Raw genomic sequence first — 27,688 nt, forward strand, 5'->3', positions numbered from 1 at the left:
CATGATTTACCTTTCCCCCTGCTGAGGAGGAAGCCGCCAAGCTACAGGCAGGGAGACAGAGGAAGTGTGGCAGAAGAGGGCTGCTGTGGCATTCAGCTGAAGTTCTCACACTTTGATTCAGGGAACGGTTAATTCGAACGAGGAAAGAAAATCTCTTTGTCAATGCATTAGAGGCAGAGAATGACAGAGGAAATACAGAGGCGAACTGACAGTTGGGTCGGAATAGAAACAAGCTCATTAAACCAGGATAGCGATATACCAACAAAACACCTATCAAGGTCTCTAACTGTATATTCTAGCATTTGAAAAAAAACTATATGCACACCAAGAGTGGCACACACCCTTATGACAGTGTGTATTTCAGTCTATATTTGTGTCAAGTTGGAAAGATGAGCATAGAGGACTTAAAATATATTTTTGTTGCAGGGCTAAGAAAAAATATGCTATCTTTAAACAAGCAGTAAATCAATTATGTTTATTGTGCTTTCATATGTATGTGCAGGACTGTGAATACTGGAAGAATATGTGTGTGTGTGGGGGGGAGGGGGGTGTATATGCATGAGTGTTGTGTGTATGAACCACAAAACACTGAAGGCACGAAGTAGTGATCCCATCAGAGCAAGAAATAAATGAACAACTCTCCAATGTGTGTGTGTGTGTCTGTGTCTCTGTGTGTGTGTGTGTGTGTGTGTGTGTGCCTCCTCAAGGGCCCACTTCACAACACTATCAACGTTCTCTATTCTCCAAATTGTCTGCTTTCTGTCTTTTGAAAAGCAGCAATACACTATGAAAAAAAAAAAACAGCAAACATAAAAAAGGAGAAGAGTAAATGAAGATAAGAGACTGGCAAAATAGGTATTTCCTTTTGAGTTTCAGTGGCTGAATTACAAAGCTGATTTGACATACAGGTTTGGGATTATCAGGGGAGAGATGGAGTACAGCAGTGCTTCTCAAATGGTGGGTCATGACCAAAGAGGGTGGAAATAGTTGATAATATACTGAGAAATGAGAAAGAATACAGTGCACATATCTTTCACAGTTCACATATCTTTGATTGTTGCCAAAGGTCATGCATCAAATCAAACAGTATTTCAGTGAAAATGCATAAGGTCACTGGGTACACCTTAACAAATTAGGCTCATGTCAACATAAATAGGTTGCTTGGCATGCTCTTATCCTCGAAATAAAGAAAGAAAGAAAGAAATGCTGACATCCATTAAATAATTAACATTTATTTATATACGATAAACAATTCTGGTAATGTGTTGGATCACCGATTCATATATATATATATATATATATATATACTTGACATCCACCCTGATATCTAGTCCTAAATCAGTTGAGAACCACTGCCATAAACAGCTTTTATACCATAATATCTTAAAGGGGTCATATGATGCGATTTCAAGTTATCCTTTCTCTTTGGAGTGTTACAAGCTGTTTGTGAATAGATCCGATCCATAAAGTGCAAAGACTTAAGTCTCAAACCCAAACAGATGTTTTTATTATAAAAGTTAAGTCTCATCCACACCCTCCTAAAATGTCTTGCTTAAATACTCACTCAACATGTCTATGTCACTGTGGGAAGATTTGTTTAACACAGTCCAAATGTTCACAGAAGGAAAGAAGATGTAACTTTTATTCTCGCTGTACTACTGTTGCTGCTTTCGCTACCATGTCGTGGAGACGCTAGGTTTTATTGTGAAAGTGAAGCTGCTTTGCTTGACCGTCAAAAGAGGATAAAACCAGAAATCAGTGTTTAAGATGTATTTACAACACTGTTCCAGAACACTTCAACCTAAATATTTGTGTATGTGCAATGCATTTTACAGAGAACTGTTTCATGAACCTGTGAAAGTAGCCTACATTGCCGGCTGTTCTGACTTGCAGCCTGTAAGTATGTTTTCATATTTAATTAATTAGCCACTAATTATTCAAACACGAGTTTTGAGCAGTGTACAGTAGAGCCTTTCGTTTATCATTTCTCTGATCACAAATGCAGACGTGGTTTTATGTTTACGCGGCGCAGTGCAATGCAGCACAACACACAAAAAGACAAGTATAAGCCATTATAATCAGTATTTATGATCCCACAGGATGTAACAAATGCCTCATTTGTAATGGCTTTTATTGCTTTTGTCTCGTTCACACTGGGACATGGCATACTGGGACATGGCATCACAGTATGGTGAGGGGCACACCGTTTCTGTCACACGCATGAGGTATTCGGCCAATCACAATGCACTGGATAGCTGGCCAATCAGAGCACACCTCGCTTTTCAACTATGAGTTTTTAAAAATTGACACATTTCAGAAATGCAAGGTAAAGAGGAACAACAATAATATATGGTATGTGGAAAATAATGTGTTTTTTGAACCTTAAACCAAATAACACATTTCATTACACCAAATAATGTTCTTTTTAGCAACATTATATGACCCATTTAAAATAAGGTGGTAGTTTGTTTTTGTTTTTTTTTTGTAATTCATGGTCCTTTTTTTCTGTTTCATACACATTAATAGTAGAGAAAAAGCTCTGCGAGTCAAATCTAAACTAAAATGTTCTATATGAGCCTAATTTTAGCGCACATGTGTGAGCCACTAGTGCACAACTCTAGACCTTTATAAATAACATTATCTATTTCTTAAAATAAAATTAAATAATAATTATGTCATTATTACCCATCATTGATGATTTACTTTCCTCTATGTAATACAAAAGATGTTATTTTGAAGAGTTAAAGTAAAAGTTTTGTTAACTAAAAAACTAAATGAATAAATCGTATTTTCTTTCATATTCCACAGATGAAATACAATCAAATAGGTTCGGAACAACAAGAGAGAAAGTAAATGATGACAGAATCTTTATTTTTGAGTATCCCTTATCCCTTTAAGATTAATGTATGTGATTAGCTTTAATTCTCAGTCCCATACACTTATACAATACTCTGACCCTAACAGTACAAAGAGAGAGAGAGCGAGAGAGAGAGAGAGAGATGCTGGCACTCTGTAAAGCTCACTAAGACATCTCTATTATCTCTCTAGTGTGTGACTTGCAGATAGGAGGGAGATGTGTCTGCCTGCTGTAATGCTTTCAGTTATTCCGGTCTGCCAGTAACACTACGTGGTTCTAATCCCACATCATACCAGTGACCTGAACCCACTACAGTACGATCCTATCGGGCAGCGCACGATACCACTCTAATTGAAAAAGGCCCTGCACCATGTCTAAACCTCTCCTTGCAACTCCAGCGCATGTTATGTCTGTATGCGGAATCGGATCTGTAAGAGGCTTACGCGCTCGTGTGCATGTCTGCAGAGGTGGGTAGTAACGAGTTACATTTACTTCGTTACATTTACTTGAGTAATTTTTCGGGGTAACTAATACTTTTAGGAGTATATTTAAAGATGGGTACTTTATACTCTTACTTGAGTAATTTTTTTGGGAAAAATCTGTACTTTTACTTCGTTACTGTGGCCGACGCCCCTCTCGTTACTTTATCTTAAAGCAATAAATGTTATAAATGCTTCAGTTTATTCCAAACACGCCGTCTACTTTTCTCTGGGCAATGAGCGATGCCCATTCGCGAATGACTCATTCTTTTGAGTCAATTCTGTTCAAAGGCTTGATCAAACCAATTGGCAAACGAGTGAATTGGTTCATGAATCAGTTTGAATGAGTCGTTCAGCTCCCTGCCTCACGAGCTGAGCGTCTGAAGCGGTTCACTCAGAGTTGTAACGTTTAAGAATATCAGCAGCGCTGAAAACGGGGCTATGGAACTGCACTGAATTGAAAGCAAATCTACAAAGGCTATTATTTGCTTGCGATGGAGATCCTTATTAGATGAACACCACGTGTGCTGTCTACTGTTTAACAGGTAATAACTTGGGCTACATTCTATTACAGTACACGATACCACTGTGACATTAGTTTGTTGTACGTGTGTGGCTTATAACAGAGGGGAGTCAAGTTGAATGCAGCTTCCAAAAGACAAAAAAATAGCCGATTAAGATTTTATTAATTTTAATACAATCACACCGGTGCGAGTACGTTCAACAAGTCATATCAGCTGCTAAATTCAGATCTGTGATCGCTTGCTGGCGCTGAGCCAGAGACAGACGCGTTTTTACAGCGCTGCGCATTATAACCAATCACACAAGATTCTGTTGAGCTTTTGAATGCAATGGCCAATCAGAGGTGTTCAGATGAGTCATCGCTAAAATGCCGATGCTTCCTTCACTCGCTCACTGAATGGAGACCTCTTTCTGGCGAATTCTCTCGTCAGAAACAACAAAGTGCAGATGTGTGTACGAATCTATAATTAAGATATTGATTTCACAGTGTTAACAGTTTCAGTGATTTTAACAGGAGTTTCTGAGAGTGATTGAAATCTAGACATTCAGTGAAAATGATCTTTAATCATGTAAATGTTATTTGCTCTCTTTCTGAACAATGAAAGATTAGTAGCAATATTTATATCACATTAACTTTCAATGTTAAATTCACATTTAATATAAAGCCAGTCGTATTAAAAATATGTTATGGCATGACACCTATATTTGTTACTTAAGTAAACAGACAGGGTTTTATAATAAATTACATAAATTGGAGTAAAGGCTGATGAAATATATACATTTATACACACACACATACATTACATACATTTTATCTAAATAAAAATAGGCTCCGTATATATGACCCAAAGTAACTAGTAACTAACTACTTGAGTAGATTTTTTATCCGATACTCTTTTACTCTTACTCAAGTAACTATTCAAGACTAGCACTTTTACTTTTACTTGAGTAAATATTTCTAGAATTACTTTTACTTTTACTTGAGTAAAGTATTTGGGTACTCTACCCACCTCTGCATGTCTGTCTAAGAGCGTTATGTTTAAGCATGCGTGTGGGTGCGTGCGCATATGTGTTGATACGTTTAAAACAGAGTAGATTGATATTTGAAACAGCCAGGCACAAGAAGGAATTAACCACCTTTACTTGGTTTTAATTACAACAAAGTCCACCTCTGTAGCAGAGAACTAAAAATACATGCAGGGTTTCCCTGTGGGACTGAAGTTAGCATGCCTTACGGCTGCTCGTACCTCGAACACACACACACACAAACAGCACAAACTACCTTAACACCAGAAATAAAACAGGCAATACATCCTTACTGTGTATTTTGGGATCTCAGTCTAATTCAATACGATAATGTTACAAAAAGAAAAAAAAAAAAAACATTAAAAAAAAGAGAAAGAAATGGAAGAAAATCAAATTTGAAAAGAGAGAGCACAGGGGAATATTAGATGAATCCAGGTCTTAGGGGTGTTCCAGAGAGTAAAATAAGGTTGAACCTCAATAGGATCAACATTCAGGGCAAAACTGCAATAAAAGTAGAAATGTGACAGGGAAAATGATCTGTAATTAGGACAAACAGCACTAAAAGCAAGTTCAAAGATAATTGTTTTTGGAGGGGCGTGTGACTGACTGCCAGGATTCCCAGGGTGGCCAGTTTGCTTGCTTGAAGATTGAAAGAGAGAGAGAGCGATAAAAGAAAGCAAAGATGAAGGACTATGCAGAAAAAGGTTAAGAGGAAAGAAGAAACACTGCAGGACAGAAAGAGAAAAAGCAAGGACTTAAACTGAGTTAGGAGGTGAAGGAAAGTCACTGAAGGTAACATCAATCCATTAAAAAAAGAAAAAAAAAAGAAAAAGAATAATAAATAAAAAAATTAAAAAGAAAGTGTGAGAGAAAGTTAACAAAGACACCCTACCAAACAAGCACCAATCCATCATAAGACCAGGCATAAAAAACAACAAGCGTCCCAACACCCTTATCCCCACACACATCTCCACACAAAGACTGCTATTGTTGGCGGTTTTCACAACACTATGGCCTTTGATGGATTCTGCAAGCTAAAGAATAGCAATACAATAGATGGCAGCAGTCAGGGTATAAAAGACATTATGAATTACATTTTGTACATTTACATTGTAAAAAAGCCCAGGCCCCACGTTTGTATTAATCACCTGAGGAGGGTGTTGCGGGCTGTCCTTCATAACTTTACATGCACTTTCTCTGTTTGTCTGTGTATGAGGAAGCTGAAAAGCAAGCAGGAAATTGCGACAATGTGAAATGGTATAAATGATATAGTTTAATTTAATTTCCAAAACTGCCCAGGCAGCCTTCTCCGTTAGATGAAGTCACACTTGGCGTGTGTGAAACATAAGCATAATTGTGCTTGAACTGACTCAGACGAGACCTAAAAATACACACACAATGGCAGTGAGATGAGCAGAGACAGATAGAGAGAAACAGGGGTGCTTGTCCTTTTACAGTGCGTGCATTCTATTTTCCCACACATGCCAATAACACAGGAATAAACGGATGTGAGAATTAAACCTCATTGTCCACAGATATGTCCTGCTATATTTAGTTCAAGTTTTTTTTGTAGGACGCTCTGGGGTCGCTTCACATCGACAAAATATCGTGTCGGCAACACCGTATGCGTCTCTATCTGTGTATGTTTGAAAAGAAAAAAGGCCATGAAAACAGTTCATCCATGCAATTTTTGCAATTACAAACACCGAAAAATAATTATTCCGCAGCACACTTGAGCGACACATCCTGATTCCACGAAGCACGGATCACGTGTTTAAGAAAAAGGTTAATCAGTTGTTAATCAGAGGATTAATAACTTTTCCTTTACAAAACCATTAATGTTATGCCATAAATATTGAATGCTGATGGGTGTTGTTTTTTTTTTTTTTTTTTTTTTGTTTTTTATTGGGCGGGGAAGAGTAGACTGCGAGAATTAGGAATCCCCACACTAATATGCATTAATCATGCTTTGTTAAAGACAAATAAATTCCTTTATGTTTATACAGCCTCAGAGGCAACAATACACTAAATACACATTATTTAAAAAGTTATTAATAAAGTATTTATCAGCGGTGCTACTACAGGACAGAGAAGGCTACAAGCAGGCTAATGTACATAGCCCACAATCACAGACCCTCAGGATAAGGATTATTATGATCTAAATGGTGATATTATCACCTTAGGATGCAGTTGTTGAACCTGAAGTCTTGCACTTTTAGGTAAAACAGGAACCCAAAACTTTGGATTTGAGAAAGATGTTTGGTTCCTTTCTGAAAAACAACAACAGCAACAAAATCCCTGCCAATCTGCTAATCAAAGCAAAACAAATATTGCATTTCTTTCGCTCTGTTTGTTGGAATGAATATATCACATTCCCAAAATACTCATTCTCGGTTCAAATGTAATTAAATTGTGCCTTTAGTGAAAAGATGCAGTGGTTCTCCAATTAGTTCTGTTTTTGTCATTCAAAAAAAAAAAAAAAAAAAAAAAAAGCTGGACTTGGGCACGCCCAAGGCACTGTCGCTTCCCGGAATATAGTGACGCCTGTGTGTTCTTAGGTTGAACATCAACGCAATAGTTTAGTTTTTGGTCTGAACACTATTGATGGAGAGAGCAGAGTATACAAACAGTGTGGGCGTTTTGATTGAAGTGAGTTAAAAATACAATTCTATTGATTTCAGCTGTGATAGTGTTTGAACAACAGGAAGCGTGAGGGGTGCATTATGATAGCTCAGACTCAGTGATTGACTGATTAAAGAACTATACATGGTGCTCTTAAAAAAAATAATGATGTGAGCATGTGAGGCTGGGGGTGTTTGCTCTGAAACTTTACCGTACCATAGTTTAATGTAAATTGCTAGATAGAAAGATGGCAAGACGCAGGCAGATGTTTCTCAGCAGTTTATTTTATTCCCCCTTACACAGTTTCTTTTTGCCTTTGATATATATATATATATATATATATATATATATATATATATATATATATATATATATATATATATATATATATATATATATATATATATATATATATATTTTAACCTTCAAGGCCTTTTTAACGTGAAATGTAATAAAATTCCTGTTATTTATTATTATTATTATTATTATTATTATTATTATTATTATTATTATTATTATTATTATTATTATTATATGATTAACATGAATAAAATCACTAAATACATAATATGTTTGAATGATGCATGAAATTATGAATATAGTAAGTTGTGATTTGGTCAGAGGAAAATATATAAAATATAACAAAAATAAAAAGATGACGATGGTAATTCACTGTTGATGATTATTGCTAATAATTTACATAAGTAGTATTGTAACATTATTTTAAAGTTCCTCTGACTGAATCAAAACGTTATCTTATTTTATCTTCATACTTCCATCTTTTCACTTAAAGATCATATAAACTGCAATAGGAAGCACATGTAAGACATTATCATTAAACTGACTTAAAAAAAAATGTTTATATTCAATCAAAGTTGGGTTGTACTTCGATCAAATAACTGAATGGATTTCTCAGAAAATGCAATCCATCTAGCTGTCAATGCATCCATCCATTCTCTCAGCAATCTAGTAGTGGCCCAGTGCAGTCAAAAAGAAATATAAATAATGCATGTCTACATGTCTTTAATGGATATCAACTGAGAATGACTTGAGTGAAACCACCACAAATCTATGAGCCTGAAGCCACCGATGAATAATTGTTGAATAAAGTGTTTGCTGTGCTTCACACTCTCTTCACATTAATACATGGAAAGCATGGCCATGACTCCATCCAATCCACCAGCTATTATTCCTCGGGACCAAACGCCCAGATGGACTGATCAGAAAAAAAAAGAATAATAAAGAAAAAAAAAAAAGATTTCCACAATGCCATAGCACTATGCACCATCATGCCACCCCACATGGCATTTACACCACCTTCACCCCATTGTCTCAAATGAACAGAAAATCCACAGAGAGAGAGACAGCGAAGGAAGAAAGAGCAGGAAAAGAGCGAGCCGGTGCCAAAAAAGAAGCCTAGAAAAAGTGAATAGACAGATCCATTTTTGTGTTTCGGTTAAACAATGATTTCATCACTGGACTAAAACACATAACTTTAAAAGCGAAATCAAATATTAAAAATGACAGGCGGTATAAGTATGGTGAGTGAGCCGGGGTCACGGAGGGAGGAGGCGCAGGCGGCTTGTCAGCCACTATCTGTCAGAGTGAATTAGAAACAATCAGGGGCGACTGAAAGGGAAGGTGATTGTTATTAAGCAGCGGGGCTGCGAGCAAGCTCCCCCAGATGTGGCCATGCATATAAAAGAACAGGACGCCAGCAGTTTAATTCAGGAAGCGCTAGCGAAAACGGCCCGCACAACGGAGGAAGGGGGTGGGGGGTGAGAGCGGGAGAAAAAGACCTTTTGTTACTAATAAGCTGGAAGTTACTTTGATAACAGGCAAGGGTTAGGCATCGGAATAAAGGCAGCCCCCCTTCCTCAACGTCACGCGCACGAGCGCTCACTTGTTACATCCTCGATTTATATTTTCAGGAGGACAGGCCGCACCAGTCAGTCAATATCTGCGGGGAAATATAATGAGAGTGGAGAAATAAGAGGTGAAATGTAGATAAGTTGAACTTAACAAGGGTGAGGAGAAGAGACAGCGACAGCCATATATCAATTACCCAGCCGCGATCACACTCTGATGATGTGGGAGAGGGTTCGGGACGGACAACCCTTCCCCTGATGATCTCTCTCTCTCTCTCTCTCTCGCTCTCTCTCTCTCTCTCTTTTTTCCTGTCTCCCTCGCTTGCTCTCCACCAGCAGCTCGGGGAAGCTCCTCAGATTGTCGTCAGGGGCAACAGGGGGAGAGAGGGGATGTGTACAATATGTTTTTCAAAGGGAGCGTAGACTCGATTGCAATGATAAGAATAGACACTGATCTGCTGTGCCACGACCTCAAAGGCACATCCACTCTTGACAGTCCAACCCTCCTGACACAAGGGGAAACACACGCTCGCACAGACGCTGACCCGAAGGGGCCGAGGACTCACACACATGTGCACTGAGTAGCTTGAGCACATCAAACATGGCTACTTTCATGCAACTCTGACAACAGTGACACCAGGCTGTCAACTTCTCTGCTCAGAAATAAACAAAATGTAGGATTTTGAGATAAACGATTCACTCTGAGAGTTAGTGATCTTACAATGTGCTGTTAATATATGTATGCTTGCATCACCCTACGTGGCTGAGAGTCTCTAGAGAGAGAGCGGTTTTGTTTGTTCTCCCTAGCCTGTCAAGAGCGACTGCTAACTTCAACTATGCAAATACTTAAAAAAAATATATATATATATATATGTATATAAAAATAAAAATGAAGAGAGAGTGTCATTTTAAAAGTCTCTCTTTCTTTAAATGACAGCAATGCTTTGATTTTCAGCTTTCTTTGTAGTGCGAGATATCCATGGAAATTATCCCTGCCTTCAGATTTTTTTCAGTTTTTTTTTTTTTTTTTTGTGAGTGTGTGTGTGTGTGTGTGTGATCCTGTAATAGCTATAACTGTTAAATAAAAGCCATGTTTTCCTCCGAGATAGAAAAGCAGCAGATTCAGAGACATGTCACCCCATCTCTGTTTTTTAAGCATGATGTGAGAATCTGTGACTGGAGGGTTGTGGTGTTAAACATGCTATTGCTAAATATTACCTCAGGGAGTAACAGTGTGTGTTTATATATATAACACCTGAGAGAAGGAGAGAAAGAGAGAGGGAGATGTACGAAGGAGTGTAGTGTGTTACAAAAACCCAGGCGCGACACATACGGACTGACTGAAAAATGTTACAGAAGATGGAGAGAATGAAGAGAAAGAGATAATAGTTCATCTGAAAATACAATTCTGCAACTTCTACTCAACCACACACTGCGGAATGCAAAAGGGGAAATGTAGCAGAATTTCTGAACTGCTGTTTACAATACAATTAAATTGGAAAGTGGAAAGTGAAGACTTAACTGTCAGCCTAGAATAATAATAAAAAAAATAATAAAATGTATAATTCATGCTCCACAAATGTGGTCCTTATGGCTAATGTGATCTACTTCAAGTCTTCTGAAGCTGTAGAAGCTGTAGAGAGCCACAGAAATTTGATTAGATTTGAGGATTTGACAAAGGATTTGAAAATCACACAAAAAGAATCCCATGAAGCTTTGGGAATGATCAATCAATCAATCAATCAATCTCACAATAGCATATTTTAATGTGCATATATGCACACAAATTTAATATTTGATACCCAGCATAGGAAAAATCACTATAGCATCATTCGCAGTGCTTCATGGGAGTTGACGGGTCTATAGGCAAAATTGTTGCAATTATGTAATTGGTGGAAACATTTTTTATTTGTTTTTTTGTTAAATCATGGGTTATGTTGTTTTTCACCAAGAATTACACTAATAATTATAATACATAAGTTAAAATAAAGTTGATGTCTTCCAAAAAACCATAAATTGATTAGCAAACTCCTAGCTCACAACAGGTCTGTCTTCAAAGGTTATCATTTAAGTTATCATTAAAAACAATCCAAAAGCTGCATTCCATAAAATAGCTTTGTGTGAAGAACATACTGAAATGTACTGATTGTATTGAAATTCATTATTTACTGAAAATCTTGCTTGTCAGCTGTGGTCAATGTATGGAATCTATGGAACATGCTTATATAAATAACTTTGTGCTCTACAGAAGAAAGAAAGACATACATTAAAAAGAAGAGAAAAAAGAGGGTGAGTCAATTTCTCAATTTGGGTTAAACTGTTCCTTTAAGTGAAAATAAGAAAGACTGAAAGATTGATAAAGTTACAATGAAGAGAGAAAGATGGTCCATGTAGTCCTGTCATCTCTTCTCCTCTCAGGACATGTCTTAGATTTCAGTGTGATTAGATAGTCAGGGATAGAGAGATGTTCTGAGGGAGTATTAGTAATTAATCACTACTGAAGCTGGGATTTCCACTTTCACGGTCTCATCTACAAACACACACACACACACACACACACACACACACACACACACACACAATGTTCCTTTATCCATTCAACAAAACACAAAAGAGCAGGAAAAAACATCAGAAAACAAAATAAATAGAAATAAAAATAGCAAAACAATACAACAAAAAAGCATTAAGCAGAGGCTTAAGAGGCAAACGGTTCGCTTTGTGCTATGTGCTAATTATTACCGTGCTCATAATGGGCTCCGGTCTCCTCCATAGACGATGTCTTAACACCTATCATTACTGAATGAAAGGGTGACCATAAAAAAAAAAAAAAAAAAAAAAAAAAACGGCCTACGCTTATAGCTCTCTAACAACCCTTCACTATCTTTTTTTTCTGGTTTTATTTATTTATTTATTTTTAATTTTTGTACTATGAATAAATTTAGTCTGTCCCCGACACGAAAATGTCAAATACCTAAAATACACCTAGACTAAATAGCATATTAATTTTTAATGCTCGTTCATCCTATGCTGCTATTCTCATATCTAGTATGTCTGCCAACAGCTGTTGCAGGCTCTCTCATAGGGGATTTATAATCTATCTAAAAGTGTGCTGGAGCATTGTTCAGGAGGAGGAGGAGAAGACTTTTTATTCATAGGCTGCTTTTTCATAGGCTGCTATTTCCCCTTAAAAACGTTTAAAATATAAATCATTACTTTAAAGACCAGACTTGTAATTTTTTTTTATATATATATATATATATATATATATATATATATATATATATATATATATATATATTTTTTTTTTTTTACCCAAATATGCAATATGCAATAAAATGCATAAATATTTTAATCACACTTTTCACCCAAGTGATTATTTCTCAGGCTGGTTATATTATTTAGAGTCAGTTTATGTATTCACTTTTCCTAAAAACCAGGCTTTTCATCATAGTATATGAGGTAAGCTGTCCCAATAAAATCTGCCTTTAATTAAGCAAAGAAACACAGTAAAATGATTTATTATAATTAAAAATAAACACATATTTTAATTTGTAAACAGAATAGATTTATAACATTTAAAACATTAATAAAAACTTACCCGGACCTGACAAATATGGGAATAATTTATACTGAAAACAAATAAACCTTTCAGCTAAAATCTATTATCATTTTATAGCTGACTCTGGTCTGAATTTTCGTGGAAACTGTAATACGCTTTTTCGGGATTCTTTGATCAACAGGGAGTTCAAACACATTTATGTGAAATACGGTGTCTTCAATGTCACTTTTGATCAAATTTCATGTATCATGAATAAAAATAAAAACACCTTACTTGAATATTGTAGATCCTATGTCATATAGTTACTGTAATTTTGTAATATTATAATTTAGCTAATTTTGATTAAAAAAAAATATCAAATTATTTAGATTGCATGAAACAACTGAGATACAAACCACTGCTAGACTTTTATCTGAACATTTTCTAGTAACTAGTTCTACCTTTTGAATATCTTTTACAAGTATTGAGATCTTCTCTGAAAATTCATGATGGCCACATGTGAAACATGCCACTGAAAAGACTTGAACCAGATAGAAGAGCAAATTGGAGAAGCAATTGCTCTAAATTGAGCTTTTATATGTCATTCATGTGTTCGGCTTAAAGACACATCGCAGGAGAAGATTACAACTGTTCAGCACAAAACATGCCACTTCAGATGGACTGTCTGTTAGGGATCAGACTCTGGGATCAGTTAATCTCATCCTGACACTGATGATTTGAGACCAGCGGGTTAGTGAGCATGCTTCACGTCTTATCTAAGGACCGCTCAAGCACACAGATCTGGGATCAGCGGGCTGAATGTACGTCCCGTGTCTGGTCCAGCGATGGTGTCACATTACAACTACCGAAAGAAGGGGGGTGAGGTGAACGTTTGCTTACCTGATCACTCTAACTGCATACTGGTCCGGGGCCCGTCAGGTTGAAGAGTCCGTGACTCACCCCGCCACTGAGTCTGTACGGCAACAAGCGATGAGCCTTTACTCTGTCAGCAAAAAAGAAAGAGAGAGAGAGAGAGAGGATGTCAGGCCAAATGTAACAAATTCACTGAATCACAGCAGTGGCACAGAGGTCAAGGAAAAGCAACCAGAAAAAGGTTAAAGATGAAATCAAAGCCGTGTCTCAGAGCGCCGCTGAAAATCTATCCCAGCGAGGCAAGGCCACCGCTGACGCGCTCGGCAGACAAGAAGCTAAATACTGCACGCCACTCGGGGATCTTTCATTTTCAGCCGATCAATAAGGACTTATATTTATCAGGATTCCAAGCAGCTGCCACATCTGACAACCTCCACTTCATTTTCGCACTCCACCCTCCCTCCTTCTCTCTCTATCCATCCATCGTCCAGCCCGTCTTCTGTGGTCTCTTGCTAAATCGGGACCTATCGACCACCAAAGTGAAACGGGTGGTCACAGCCCTCACATACTTCCGCGTCCCCCTACTAATATCGGGTTAAGAAGCGTGTGTTTTGTCATTAGCCTGTTGGCTCGGGCCCATCTCCCTGCTCTCTTTGTTCCGCGGCACGCCATTGAAGCCTGCCAAGAAAATGGCGCCGTAAAACACGTACACTTCCCTGTGCGAGCGCTTTTCGAAAACGCAGATATATTCAGGGAGGAAAGGGGAAGAGAGGAAACTCTCCAATTTAAATCATTCACAGAAGCAGAAGATTTGCTGAGAGGGCGAAGAAGGCCGAGTTAAAATAGCTCAATCTCTAATCATCTGTACGACAATATTTGCTGTGAGGCATTCTAAATAGATTATCGCTGGTCCATCTGCCTCATCACTGATTTATAAGGCGTTAAGCTGCTTTCCAAAGGCAAGGACTTCCTTTGCAGCTACAGTGGAAGGATTCTTGTTCGAATCAGGGCCAATGGCAGCTGAACAAGCCCGTCGCTCGCAGTAAAGGAGTTTCTGCTTCCAGCAAGAGTGAGAGAGGGAGAGGAAATAAAAATAGGACGGCACTATCCGGTTTGGAGAAACCACATGAAGCAGTTTGAATTAAAAAAATGTCCGATTTTTTTCTTTTTGTTATTATTATTATTGTTTTTACAAAGAGACAGGGAGGAGGGGAGGAAGTGAAAAACACACACACACACACACACACACACACACAAACATACACAAAACAAGGGACATCATTAACATATGAATGCTGTATGCAAATGGTTAGAAGAGAGCAGATGTTGGCGCATTTAATTGACCTATATGTGAATTGCATCCAAACCTTCTGAGTGTAAGTGAGTGTAACATTGGATGCCTGGCACTGGCTTCCTTACACAACACAAACATGGAGGAAATGAGGGGAGGGTGTGTGCTTGAGAGAGAGAGAGGTGATGGAAAGAAGAGAGATAGAGATGTGTAAAAGGAGGCAGAGACAGATGAAGACAAAGAAACCCGTGTCGGTAAACGGCACAAGCACAGAGATGCTCAAACGCATCAGCTGTCAGCTCCTCTAGTCTCTTATGGATGACATCACTGGGCCACTCAGTAAATCAATCACGCTGTGGCCTTTGGGGAACATGAGCGCGTCGCTGACAGGTTATGAGCTGCCACCTGTGTTGTCTTCGGTTTATCCTCCTTAACTCTTACTTTAATTCCCTTACTATGCTGTCGCTCTTTCTTATCTAGAGACAATAAAAGGGGGGGGGGGGGGTTGTAGGGGTGGAGACATAGCACTTCTGTTGCTAAGTTTTGCATGGGTGAACTATAAAAACCACAAATGCTAATTTAATCTGGGTTTTGCCCTTTCTTTCCCCCCTTTCTCCCTCCTGCTCAGGAATGTCATTAAATTGTATTAAACAGCCTTTTGTCCACAGGGCAAGGACCACCCGATATATGATAATACATGAATGCCCTGGTGCTACAGCCACTGGGCTGAGACGCTCTGCAGGCTGAGCAGTACACACATGAAGCGCTAGTCTGAGTACAGGAGTTTGAGAGAGAGAGAGGCTGGCTAACAAGTGTGACACATACTAATAGAAACATACCTAATAAATGACAAGCTTTCAGGGTCTGGCAAGCTGACATTTTCTCTGTGAGCGGGACAATTTCATATCTGCAGAGCAGGAGAGCAAATTGCATCACGTGGAGATTGATGGAAGATTAGCATAAAAATTAACACTTAAATTTCACTTTATTGTCAAGCCTTCTTTTGCTCTTTCTGCAAAACCAAAAATCAATTCCTCTTAAAAATCTGATTAGCTTTCATGATGCTTATTATCCTAGTCATGTTCCCGCGTTGCTGTCCAAGACTCCTGGACTATTTGTTAAAATAGAATTAAGAGGCTGATCAATCCATAGGTGTCTCTTATTTGCGCACAGCTTTTTACACACTTTATTTTTATCAGGCAACTTTATTAGCAGTCGCTCATTAAATATGCTGATTAATGTGCCATACAGTGGATCAAATTTTTTACATTCAGATGGTTTATTACATACACGTTGAGCCCGGCTGAGGCGGCCGAAAGAAACAGCATTGAGTGTAAAAATAAAAATGCTTCATTATAGTTCCTTTAGCTGTAAATATAGCTCACTTCTTTTCTTTCTTACTTCCATTTTAAGATTTTAATTGAGAATATTATATTATTTTGTATATGCTAATAGCTCTAGAATTTAAAATATTTACATTTCAGAAATAATAATAATAATAATAATAATGAGGAATATAATTATTATTAATTTATATAATATTTTAAGAAATCATCAAACTATGTAGCTTATTTACTCATGTTCAATAATAATATTAATAATAATGAAGATTATCATTAATCATTTGTACTATATGTACTATATTTATTTAATATTTTAGGAAAAGCATAACAATTAATAGTTTATATGATCTTCCGAGATACTTGAACACTTCAACAGGATATGATGTAATTAATAACAATAATAATAATAATAATAATAATAATAATAATAATAATAATAATAATAATTATTATTATTATTATTATTATTATTATTATTATTATTATTATTACTATGGCAAATTTTAGGAAAGCCATAAAAATATGTAGTTTATGTGCTCTTCTTATTCAGGTAAATAGATACATAAACAATACAACAAGATATGTTTTAATTGTGAATAATAATTACTAGTAGTAGAAGTAATGATAAGTATTAACTAACTATTATTAACTATTAATTATTAAATAATGTTATGATAAATGATTATAATAACATTCATAATTACAGCATATCCTGTTTTGAATTTGTTAAAGCCCAGTGGAATAAGTGCACCACCATTTCTCCCCTCAATTCCGGCATGTGTAAAGTCCCGGTATTCATGTTGACTCTCTCAGTGAGAGCTGTGAAAGTCATCATGCTTTTTCAAAAGCCTTCATACTGCTGTAGTGAAATATCTGTCAATACAGTCCTATTAAAATCACTGCACAAGTATGTGATGAGCAGCGTGCGCTCTGGGTGGCTTTCCAGGTGGAGAGAGAGGGGGGCTTCATTTGGTTTAAACAAATTCTTTTTCATCGCATCCAGATGTCTTTAAGCGCAGTCCGTTCACCATGTACACACTCCAAGATCCACACAAAAATGTATACAAACATTTATTCATAACGGCATGCCTCTTCTCAGACTGAAGAGTTGTCTTGGTTCCTTTGACTCTGTTTCAGGGGTAAACTAAGTGTAATGTGAAGCAAAAACAGTGTAACGTGATTAGTAGGAGTGTGCCGCTTCTGTGACCGGGTTCCTTGTTCTCCAGCCAGGCGTCTAAACTGGGAACGTGTGCTGGTCGTGTGGCTCGCAAAAGCTGGTTGGGCTCAGTCCTTGAGGAGTGTCAAGAATGCTCTGACATCCTTGATATACCATTCCCTGAAATCTTGGACTTGGATTGCAACAGCTCCTGCTATACAGAACTTAATTTAAACCAGTAACCCCCACAAACTCAGTCTCTTTGACTCTTTTTCTGTGACACTCTTTCTAGCCCTGCCTCCTCCCTATACTCCATTCTTATGTTAACTTGGATAATAGAAATGGGCCACCCGGCAGTGAACTTTAAAACTTAAGTCCATGCTGAAGGCAAATAATCCATTCCTCGCCATCCCCTGATGAAACTTAACTCACTTCAAACTTTATGTGTGGGCCGTCTATAGCTCTACCAACACATCTGCTGACTCCTTAAAGCATATTACTTTTCACACGGTTTAAAAATAATAAACGTGCACTTAGCCGATCTGTTTTCTTGTCCTAATGCCACACAATGGTGGGGAATATTTCAAAAGTCTTTAAGTTCAGAGTAAACACTCCGTTCCTTTGTTGATTGTACAGCTATTTCGCCTTTCTCTCTCTCTCTCTCTCTCTCTCTCTGAGCATGTTGTGTTTTTACTCTAAACAATACACCCTTCCTTCTCATCTGAGCAACACACCTCACTGCCATTTAATAGGTTAAATCCCGTAGTATGTAGAGTCATATTTTAAACCGGTGGTTTATTTTTATGAGCGGGTGTAATTAACACAGCATGTCCTATCTCTTAATCATCGATGCCAAGGTCTCTATTTAAACAACTTTATTGTGAAATGTTTGCATTCTCAGCATTCGCCCAGGCCACACACAGATTATTATTTCATACTTCTCAGCGACGCTCTGAAACGTTTACGCTTGCCGATGGTTATTGTTTTTGATTACGGCTCTGTGGATGAATCGCTCTTGGGGAGGACTGAGTAAAAAACATGTTTACACAGGGCCAAGTGTGAACCTGAAGGCCTCACTCAGACCAAACGAATGCTCACCACCTGATTTATGAAGCAAATATTAAACTATTTATATGCAAGCAGTCCGAGTTGTTTAATTTCTCTTTTTGAGGCCTTCACTTTGTTATTTTTCTCTCATGCATCCCAACAGCCCTTATTTGAACTCATATTATATTGCTTATTATTATTATTATTATTATTATTATTATTATTATTATTATTATTATTACTATTATTATTATTAATTGAAGTGGGCATGATGATGCCCATTTAATTTTAAACTAAAATACTGTGGGAGGGGGGGGGGGGGTAGGGGGGTTAAGAAAACCAGCATCTTCATTTAATAATAAGATTCCTGAGCTTGTTTTGACAGTTCAACTAATCTTAAAAAAAGACCAAATTTATTCATAAATGACATTCAGATGGGATGTTTAACAAGCCCAACAAGTAGGAAACATCAGCAATTTATTTTTTATTTTTTATATATATATATATATAAAACAAATTAAAACCAATACCAGGTGTATACAAAAAGTCTAAAAATCTTTTCAAGTACCCCCACTGGAATCTGATTAAGTACCCCCTGGGGTAGAAATACCCCTGGTGGGCTCCACATTGTTACAGAGAGAAATGAAATATGGCCTTGAAGGCACGACACTGAGCCAGATCAGATGGCACAGCAGATGTGTTTTAACAATGCCTTCTCCTCAATGATGTGCCCTGTGCCACCACAAACATTTGAAGACTTTCATTGTTACGCAGGTGCTTTCACAGAGCGCCCGAGACAACAGAACTCCTGAGGCACGCGCCACCCCGACCACACCATTCACTCCCAATAAACCTCCCGCTCAAGTCTCCAGGGTGATGAGGTGGGAAGACTGAGATGGACGTGACAATCTGTGAGCTAACCACACTTCGACATATGGTAAAGGTCCACAGGCCTCTGTCCGTCAAACTGCCTGCTCTGTTTCCCCACTGACACATGAGAGCATTGCACATACCGGCGGCAAGATTAACACTGGCATACACTATTAACCTAGTATAATGATATTTAATTGTGTTACACTTAAGATTTTCCCCTTTCCAATGAGATCTGAGATTCAGCCAGTGGGAATTACCTCAAGAGAAGCCCTGAATAATCAAAAACCATGACCTCAAAGCATGATTTCGCTCCATCGATTTGCCCGTTCAGACCAGTCCGTCCAGGCCATGCAGTGGCATGCAGATGGGACTTCAGAGGTCCGTCATCTTTTATTAAGAAAAGGAAATGATCTCACTTTAAAGACATTCCTCATAGCCACCACGGCCACAGCACAGACTCTCTGACACTCTCATTCAGTCCACATGCTGTAATACTTTCCCCTACACTATGATCAGTACCTGTCCGCCTATAGCTGTCAGGAGACATACAGTAAAAAAGCAAGCTAACCAATTCAGGTTAACATGAGAGTGAGCGATTCCATCCCTGCTTTTATTGTCAGGCTCTTACGACAGCGCACGGCAAATCAGCTCAGGGACCTGACCTTGGGTTAAATGGGGCACTGTGCCATTTCTTCATCACCTCAGGCTTGTTAAGTGAAGAGATAGGGAGTCTGGGAGCACGGGGGGAGGTCTCAGAGATTGAGACGCAGACATGGAGCTCCTCCATAAACCCGCAGAGACAGATCACATTAAAACGTCTCTCAGCAACACATCTGCACATGAACTACAAATCACAAATGGCCAGCGATAGAGCTATTGGGGGAACTGTAAATGTTTCAGGACAATCAAACCTCACTGACCCATCGCTATGGTCTTTTGGAGACTTTGATTTCTCTGACTGCATATGAAAGTGCTGGCCAAGCATCTGCTGTCTGAGCTGTGATCTAATACTAACTGATAACGTCTACATAATATGGGGATTTTATCACAGATATCAGTGGATTGGTTTACATTACAAAGTATGAAAAATATTCATCATAACCACAATATTAGTCATACAATTTCAAATGACTAATCTCCAACACCATAGTATCATTCTTATTCTTGCCATATTTGCTACACTTGTGCACTTGAAGGGTTGGGCTAATGGAATATAAAATTTTGAAATTTACTTCCATTTCACATGACATGATCCTGATTTTAATTTGGTACCACAAAATATCATCATCAACATCATCATCATCATCATCATCATCAGTGTTGAAAACAGCTGTGCTGCTTTGTATTTTTATGCAAACTGATGCATTTATTCATGAATATAAAGTTCAAAAGAACAGCATTTATTTGAAATAGAAATATTTTTTTACTTCATTATAAAATATATTATACATGTCTTCACTGTCACCTATGATAAATCCTTGATGGATAGAAGTATTCATTTCATGAAAGTATAACTTAAAAAAAGGATTTTGTTTTCATCTCGTTGCCAGTTATACAGCTGAAGAGAGGAAAAGGAACAGGGGAACAGGAAATGTCACAAGCCGAATTCAGACTCATGCTGCCTGCATGCACACATTGGTTCAGTGCACATGTACCTATCGCTAGGCCAACTGGCATTGCTCTACTATTTTACCCCACATTCCCTCTATTATCTAAGTGATCAAGCCAGGTGTCAGAGCTGAAGCTGTGTACGTGACAGTCCCTCACCTCAGTCCAGGAGAAGCAGATCGAAGTGCTTACCTGCCTGCTGCCGACTAGGCACTTTATACACCAGGACAACAAACTGAAACCAAAACCACATTGACAAGAAAACTCAGTGGTGTTAAGTTCACACACTGATTTTTGTGTGTCTAACAACAAAGAGCAAAGTATCAGCTGGTTAAATGGAAAAAAAGGCACATGTCCAGGTCTCACTAAGCGACAGACCAATGCATAAGCCAGTCTTTGAGTCACTTGCTTGTGTGCCCTGTCGATTGCACCTGGACCCAACATATTATTCAAACATTCTCAATATTTAATCACCAGCCCAGACCACTAGACCAGCACACATACAGTACACTCCCAAACAAACTGTCCAAAACAGAAGGGTTTCGTAAGCACTCTCCCTCGCATAAACACACACAGGTGTACACTTGTGAGAAACACTCCCTCAAACTGCTCGCTTTCTCATTGTCTTCTGTTGAGCGACCTACAACTCACACACACACACACACACAAACGGTTTATGAGTAGGCCATCCAAGCATCATATAACATGACACACACATGAAACCAATTAAACATTATCACACTTCCTGTGACAAAACATTCATTAAAACTGCACACACACACACACACACACACACACACACACACACACACTCGCAAACACACAGACGAGTACGCACTTCACATGCCTACCCAACCCACGGCAGTTCTGTTTGACCTTGTGCTGCCATATTCATTACATCATTAAGTTACCTCTTCATTAACTTTTCATTATTTATGGGGGCTTTTGGGGAGGGGGACCTTTATCAAATACTATCTTTTGTTGAGCTCAAAATGTTGAGGCAGATCCCCTCGAGAAATCGTCTGCCATGCCTCACCACCAACAAGAGTATCAGCCTTGAACTCTGTCATTTCAGAGCGTAAATCCAGCTCCACAGACCAGGGACAAACACAAACGCGCAACAGAGATGGAAAAGCGTTGCGCAGAAGTATTCCCTTTAAGATTACAGGCACAAACACAGGCCAAAACGAACTGCTTAACTTCTTTAATAAGCCACGAAACTCGAATTAAAGATGAGTTTGGTATGTTTGTTTTCAAATTGCAACAGTTTCTGTATTTCGGCTCCATTGTGTCGTCGATGTTTTGGAAAAAGAAATCAATAGACAATGCCATTTGAGTCATACAAACATCGCTGACTACAGATAAACATATTTGTGTTCCCTACCCTTACACGAGCACCATTTGGTTCCCAAGGCGTATCGCACTAGCTGTCATTAGCGAACCATCGGCCCCACCACCGCCGCAGATTGCCTTTTTAAAAAAGTCTGGCTGCCGACCATTTTACATCGTTGGCCAATTATAAATGGCAAATCACAATCAAGCTGATTTTTCCCTTGCCCCCCAGAAACACTCTACTCTGGCCTGACTCCATGGCTTCTCTTGAATAATAGGGTGATAGCCCTTTGTGTGACAGCCTGCACGGGCATCGGGTATTTTACACATTCATGTGATGGATCCTGGGCTCAAACGGCGCGTCGGCTCAGCCAAGTCTCTAGCCTTTTGCAGAACACACATCCGAATGCTAATAAATGGCTTCCTTGCCCAACATACCCCCATGCAATGAAATAGGTAACAGCAATAAATCCCACAGAAGTTTGAGGAGCCCCACGAAAAAAAGAATAAAAAAAGATGATTTTAGATCAATGTTGTAGAGGGATCGGAGACAGTGGAGGAAGCTGTTAAAGTGTATTGGGGCCGAGCATTAGGCATTGACTGATAGAGCCCTCACTGACTTCCAGTATCGTGGCCGTACAGTGCCAAGCTCTCTCTCCATCCACACTCCATCCCATGATCATTCCCCAATTACAGAGAGCTAATTCATCCAGAGCCTAAAATCCCACCCCAAAAACAAGAGGGGAGACTCTCCAGAGACCCTCTAATAATATAACTTAAAACATGCTGAGTGAGAGCATTATGCGCAAAATGGAAATCAAAAAAGAAAAACAGTGTAATTTAAACTGGGGCAAGGCTGGAATGGGTTTAGCTTACAAATGGTAAATTCTCTGTCTTTTTATCTCTCTGTCACTCACTCACCCTCTCAGTAACACTAGCACCATGAACGAACACATTAGCCGTAGAGGGGGTCTGAAGGATGGAATAGGAGCCCAGCTGTTGCCTGTGAAAGAGTTGAGGAGCAGGTTGGGACGAAGCAGTTCTGAGAGTCACAGTTTGTGTGGCTCACAGCTATTAAACACTGTAATGTTGTTTAAAGTCAAGGAAATACATTTGAAAAGAAAGGAGTATCCCCAGTTTTTTTTTTCTCCTATGGAATAGCGCTTCCATAATTAGAACACTTTAAATAATATTTTACAAACTAAGCATCCTCATATTTTAGTTTTCCTACTTAGAAGGAGGTCAAAAGATTTCCCCTACACAGATTTCACAATCGTTTGGTCTCCACACAAAATCTCCACATTGACCAACAGAAAACTGCTTGATTTGAAAGTACTTTTATGTGAGCTGTGCTTCATACATTGTTATACTATTGGCCAGGAAAATTTCACTGAATATGTTGGTAATGTACTGTAAGTACACCTTAATATTGAAATATACATCTAATATACATTAAGTTAATTTTTCAGACAGAGTCTGATTGGTGCACGGAGAATTTTAACAGCAACCTGCTTTACTTATTTGCACAGGACAAAGCTCTATTCTCCCCACCCACTAAAAAACAGCCCGCATAATGATACATAAAGACTTGCAAAAAGCTAAACTAGTATCATATTCAAACTCATAGAGTGAGACAATATAAAAAAGTCATATCTGAACAAATGTTTACATTTTGAATAGCTTCTGTCCTCAAAAACAATTACACTGAGAAACAATCGAGTCCAGCGTAACTGAACTGTTGATCTGTTAATCATAAGCATTTAGGTAGAGTGACAAGCCGCTGTTTATTATATCTACCCTACTATCAGAAATGAATAGTCCAGACCATTTTAGGCCAAGAATAATGGATTAAAAATAGTCAATCTCTCACTAACACACTCACGCAAAAGCCCTTCTCACTCTGCTTGACGTTATGCCCTAAGACTATGTTTTCCGAGCTGCTGGCTTGCTGAGTAGAGGTGTGCTGATATATTCTAATCAGTTATTTAGCCCGTCTGATCCAGTGGTTTGTGTGCCTGTTTGTCGTTTTATCATCAAATTGCCCAGTAGAACAGAATGTCACTGCCCTCCCTCAGAATGCCTGCGCCCCTCACTCCGATTTCTCCTCAGCAGGCTGAATGATTATTCGTTGTCATGATTTTTCTTCCTCTCCCCATCATTCTTAGTTTATTTCATCCGTATGAGTTTCTGAATTTTTTTTGTGGTGCTGTAGCTTTAGGACATTAAATCAAGTGTTAATTCCAAATAAGCAGGTGCAAATGACAAGCAGAGAATGTAAAGCATGTGTGTGCGTGCGTGTGTGTCAACCACAAACCGTCCCACGGTACGCCTTCTCTCTACACTTCATCTACAGCATTATAAAGTCACATGAGGATTACTCATCTGCTCGTTTCCTTTTCCATCTACCTTTCTCCTCCTCTCCTTCTCCATGTCTGCAGAGTGCTCAGTCATATTCCGAGACATAATCCAAGTGAATATTGAGGAGTGGTGGCGGAGTTCAGATTGGATCTGTGTAGCGCTGACAGACTACATCATCCGGGAGGGCCTCTGAGCCCCAGTGAAATAGTTGTGTCTGCCGCACAATATTATTGTCATGCTCCTCAATGTCCCCCACCCCCTCCTTTACAAGCAGATGCACTGAAATTCCACACAAACATCCAGACCCATGTACTGTGTGAATTTACTACACACACACACACATACATATATATATATATATATATATATATATAGTTAAATAATAATAGTGATATTTTCTTTATTCTTTATAAGTCACTTCATATTTAATCTCAAGCATACCCTTCACACCGTTTGTTCTTTGGTAAAATAGCAAAAAAAAAAAAAAATATATATATATGTGTGTGTGTGTGTGTGTGTGTGTGTGTGTGTGTGTGTGTGTGTGACAGAAAAGATGCCAAAACAGCTGTGGTATTATATATATATATATATATATATATATATATATATATATATATATAAATCATGCTGAAACAATAACTATTCAGATGGAGTATCATCCATTCAATATTTGTTCAGATTATCAGTTTTTAACATTAAATATTTTATTATAGCTTTTTTATATTTGAATTTAAAAATAAAAGGTATAAAATGTCTGAAAAAATATAGAAAAGACAAAACGTGTGAAAAGAACATAAATGAAAAGAAAAGAACCTCATGACTCAAGTCAAAAACCACAGTGTGTTAAGACCAATAAAAGCTCTGTGTCTGTTACCCGAGTACAAATGTTCACTTTGGCTTACGGAGTTTCCATTTCCTCTTTGAGTCAGTTTGATCAGTTAATAACTTTAGATCACTTCAACTCTCTAGCGCCTGTTCCCCCACTTTGAATCCCCTAAAGGTGGAACTATTGAAATGATACGGAGTCACTTTGAAGGGAGCTGGAATGCTGAAGTGGGTGTTACTCCGATGTACATGATCACTCATGAGCGAGTGCTGAATATGTATGCATGGGGATAAATGATGTCATATCACATTAGTATAGAAACGAGGGACAAGAGAGGAGAGAGAGATGGATGGACGAAAAGAATAAAGCAGAAGGAAAGAGGAAGGGGGACTGTAGGGAGTGTGGCAGGGGCTCTTGGGAAAGGGGACAGTGTGTCATATGAGCTTCAGAGTGAGAGGCCTTTATCAAGCGAGGCATGAGACTCTCCCGCTCAAATATGGCAACCACCTGCTCACCATTGCTCTGTGTCTGCAAAGAATTAATTTGTAGTTTGGGGTAATTGTAACAAAAATACAAAATCTGGTCGCGTCACATTCATTTCTCTCCGCCCGGCAGCATTTAATTTGAAACAGGTCTTTTCAGAGGAGGCTTGTTCTTTTCTGGAGGGACTGCGGCAGGTTATTTGGCCGGGAGAGACAGCCGACAAGTGCTTATATACTGTTCGGGTCGCCTCATCCCACTCCGGCTTCACATTCCACATATCGCAGATGAATGCAGAGATCTGCGTGCAAATCAGGACGCACTTTAAGGAAGCAACTGGCCTATTGAACAGTTGTCCAATACAATTACCGCTTCTGTGTGCGTGTGTGTGTGTGTTTGTATTTCATTGTGTGCTATTCCCAGAGAATAAGCATCATCATGTCTCTCTATATGATTGAAGGTGTTGACGTGGTGCAGTGTGTGCGCATGCATTGGGAAAACCAACTGAATATTTCATCATGCATAAGCGTGTGCGCGTGTGATTGAGTGTGTGTATATCTCCTGATTGAGATTGGATTGACTGGCTGGGAGGGAACAGATGTCAGCGTGTGTTGACTGCCAGCAAGACTGAACAAAGCCAATCGCATCGTCTCCCTGTCCAAGAGCACTAAAACAAGGGACCTGCAGAACCATGCTCTGATATTAGCTGTCAACAAAACATACAACAGCACACATGTGCTCACACATAAAAAAAAGCAGCATCTAAACTTTTCCATTTTTCAGAAATGGATTTGGAAATGCAATCAATTGTCATTGTTCGTGAGACCAAGCTCACAGTGCACAGAATTTGTTACTATTACCCGTGTTGTTATTTACTACATAGTACTCATGTGTGACCGCATGATTAATTAACATAGAACCTTGAATTGCGTTAAGACCCAAACTGGTAATTTATGGCCCTATCTCATACACACATGGTCAAAACAAAGCGTTCAACTGGTTATGGAAAATATGAGTCATTCAATGAGGCATATTCATAAGATATATGAGACAGAAGTTATGAGAGGACTCCACAAGGACAACGTTCTGCTCACTGATGCAAATGGTTAATATTAACACACGTGCAAATACCGTAATTACGTGCTATTTTTATGGAGATGCAGAAAATCACATGACATCAACTGTCATAAAACTTTGTGAGATATCAAGTCAATGTCAGTGAAACATTTCAAATCGGGTGAGCGCGGAAAGCAAAGGAAAACTGAATGACTTTTGTTTGGTACTAATGTGTGTTGACAGCTTATGTGGTATTTTTACTCTTTCAGGTAAAGCTCTTAATGACAGCTCTTACAAGGTTGTGCGAGTTTCTTCTTGGTCAGGTTTTTGAATGGTTCTCATTGTATCAATAATGACACCTCTTCTTCTGCATCAGAAGACACACACACATAAATATACCCACACTGTGAGAGAGAGAGAGAGAGAGAGAGAGAGAGAGAGAGAGCTTTTCTGATGGGAAGAAAAATTAAATGACGGTAAACACCGGCTTAGTTTAGGGTAAGATGTTTTTTGTCTCTTAGACTTCATAGTTA

The 27,688-nt window shown here is 38.5% G+C and overlaps 1 protein-coding gene across 5 annotated transcripts in view; it reads right to left on the reverse strand.

Annotated features, from left to right (window-relative positions):
* The window catches only part of LOC128016678 (zinc finger protein 536), a 175,171-nt gene that overhangs the window by 100,466 nt on the left and 47,017 nt on the right, over window positions 1-27,688 (reverse strand). For all 5 annotated transcript variants that reach the window (XM_052601365.1, XM_052601367.1, XM_052601368.1 and 2 more), the window contains one exon: window positions 13,813-13,915. The gene's annotated coding sequence lies outside the window, so the exon portion shown is untranslated. The remainder of the gene's footprint in view (window positions 1-13,812; window positions 13,916-27,688) is intronic.

This window comes from Carassius gibelio, chromosome A7 (assembly GCF_023724105.1).
Source record: "Carassius gibelio isolate Cgi1373 ecotype wild population from Czech Republic chromosome A7, carGib1.2-hapl.c, whole genome shotgun sequence".
NCBI classification, from domain to species: domain Eukaryota; kingdom Metazoa; phylum Chordata; class Actinopteri; order Cypriniformes; family Cyprinidae; genus Carassius; species Carassius gibelio.